This window comes from Sinocyclocheilus grahami, unplaced genomic scaffold (genome assembly GCF_001515645.1).
Source record: "Sinocyclocheilus grahami isolate Dianchi unplaced genomic scaffold, SAMN03320097.WGS_v1.1 scaffold2605.1, whole genome shotgun sequence".
In the NCBI taxonomy this organism is placed as follows: Eukaryota; Metazoa; Chordata; class Actinopteri; order Cypriniformes; family Cyprinidae; genus Sinocyclocheilus; species Sinocyclocheilus grahami.
Genome location: NW_015507784.1, coordinates 20018 through 23172, shown reverse-complemented (window position 1 = coordinate 23172; position 3155 = coordinate 20018).

Here is a 3155-nt window from a genome sequence, read left to right as displayed (position 1 = left end):
TAGCACTTATATATCAAATAACATAAACTGAGTCTAAAATGAAAATTGAATTATTATGGGCTACATGTACACAGATTCAAATCAGTGATCTATAACAGAGTCATTTTTAGAGATCAGTGGTCCTGTCGTATTTATATTTCTTTATACCATTGTTTATTTTACATTTATGCATGTTTTACATTGCATTTCTCTTACATTTTATATACAGACTGTTTGTTTAAATGTGTTTTAGTAAGTTCTGTGTCTGTCTCATGAGAAACATGTCTCTGTACATAAGACAAAGCTTTGACTGAAGACAGAGATGTGGATGAATCTGTTCTCTCACACCGGCGCACACTGATCTTTACTAGTTAGAATTTATGCAGCATATTTTGTGCTTTCAGTCACTAGTTAAGATTGTATATCTAATGTTTTTTTTGTTTAGTGATTTTTATCTTCTCTTGTATTGTATTGTAATGTGTTGGCATATTGTAACTATACAAATAAAAAACTTGATCATTTTATTTAGTTTGAAGAGTTTATTAATTCAATAGCCAGCTATCAGTATAATTGGAGATACAGCAGATACCAAGATTTTCCTCTGAAAAAGTCACATCTGCAGTTCCTCGAGATCACCGCTAGAGGTCAACACACCATCACACTGTGAAGTACAAGCAACAGTTTCAGCATGTCACTATTGTGTCCAAACCATAGACTGCATGCTCCAAACTTTGTCCAAACCTTCAGCAGAACTAGTATTTTACAGCTCTGTGTGTGATTCGTGCTGTGATCCATTATTCCTCTCTGTGCTCCACCATCATCACCACTGCTGAGACTTTAGTGTACAGATTATGTAATGAATATGAATGAATTATTAATACACAGAATTCTATGCACATGAATTAGATATATTTACATTAGAAACACTTAATCTAATAATTAACTTATTTAATTGATTCGTAAGTTTGTAATATTGAATTAAGCAAATTATGCATAAATCGAATAACTAGATGTACAATATTTCCAAATAGTTACAAATTTCTCACAAAATAAAATGTACATTTGTTCATTCACACTCTTCCATTCATTTTATTCTGGAACATGTTAGGTTTGCTATAGCGTTTTTATTTCTTAAATATGAATATAAATGTATTATAATGTGTTAGAGTGTTTGTTTGAATGAATATGAAGTGGATGTGTTTTCGCGAGGTTTGTGTTTCAGAGTGTTTGTATGAATGAATGAATATTAAGTGGATGTGTTTGCGCGAGGTTTGTGTTCAGAGTGTTTGTATGAATGAATGAATATTAAGTGGATGTGTTTGCGCGAGGTTTGTGTTTCAGAGTGTTTGTATGAATGAATGAATATTAAGTGGATGTGTTTCGCAAGGTTTGTGTTTCAGAGTGTTTGTATGAATGAATGAATATTAAGTGGATGCGTTTCGAGAGGTTTGTGTTTCAGAGTGTTTGTATGAATGAATGAATATTAAGTGGATGTGTTTTCACGAGGTTTGTGTTTCAGAGTGTTTGTATGAATGAATGAATATTAAGTGGATGTGTTTGCACGAGGTTTGTGTTTCAGAGTGTTTGTATGAATGAATGAATATTAAGTGGATGTGTTTCGCAAGGTTTGTGTTTCAGAGTGTTTGTATGAATGAATGAATATTAAGTGGATGTGTTTGCACGAGGTTTGTGTTTCAGAGTGTTTGTATGAATGAATGAATATTAAGTGGATGTGTTTGCGCTAGGTTTGTGTTTCAGAGTGTTTGTTTGAATGAATGAATGAATATTAAGTGGATGTGTTTTCGCTAGGTTTGTGTTTCAGAGTGTTTGTGTCACGTATCCGGTCCATGAACTTCCATCTGCTAGCCATCAGAGGTCACCCTTCCCATTTCATTGACTCTTGCACTACACACTGTTGCATATCACCCGGACTACATATCCCATCATCCACTGCACTAACGACACACACACTGTTGATTGCACAGCACTGATTGCACACAGCTGTTATCACTCACACATCCCCTATTTAACTCTCACTCTGATCCCATTGCACTGCCGAGTATTGTTTAGCGCCTATCGTTTGATAGCTACTCTACCGAGCCCTCGTTTCCCTGCCTTAGCCTTAGCCTTAGCTGTTTTCTCGGTTCCTGATCTTCACCTGGTTTCCTGGATTTCTCCCTTTAGTCTTCTCCCTTCTGATTCTGTTTGCCGTTTATCGACCTACGCTAGCCCTAGGACTATTCTTGTGTCTTGCCCGCCACATACCTGTTTGCCACTGTTTGACCAAATAAAAGCTTGCATATGGATCCGCACGTCTCACGTCTTGTCAGCCCCGTAACAATTATAATGAATATTAATTATGCATAATTACATGCAAGTAACCCTAAGCCTACACACATACAATGGAGGAAATGAAAAAAAAATGGTTTCATTGTAAAGAAAACCCTTTGAACTACACAATATGAGTGGAATTCTTTATAAATAACCTTATATATTTTTCAAATATTACAATAAACTCAAAAAAAACATAGGCGATTTTGTAGTTTTGAAACTATATCTTTTTTGAAATTCTGTAATTCAGGTTCTGTTAGGCTCAACTCTCTGGAATTTACTTTGTTTGATGCCCCTACACGCCAAAAAGTACCAGAAAAACCGTGGTCCAGAGCTGGGCTAATTCGCTAGCATGCAGCTACATTCTACATTCACAGCGTCAAACAAACATATGTTAGCTCATCTACAGCGCACTGTAATAACCCATGTATATTTACTTGTTTACTTACTGAAATGCATAATGTACTGTACTTTTCTGTCAGCAAGCAGTGTATCAGCATGCTAGTATAGCGAACACGTTTCATAACAAAGGGAAACACTCTCAAACTCACCGAGAATCTCTCCTGAAGTCTCCCCAGACGCGCGCTCAGTCCTCTCCACTGCGCGCTTACCGTTCTTCATCATATATAACTTGTAATTTGATAATCATAGACTAATATGATCCGAGTCGCGTTCGCAACAACTCTTCCGTGGCGGAGAAAAGCCTCCATTCTCGCGTGTTTGAACTACAACGGCCAGCAGACCACCGCAGCATTACACGTAAGACGCGATTCCCGCAGCATTACACGTAAGATTCTCGCAGCATTACACGTAAGACACGATTCCCGCAGCATTACACGTAAGAC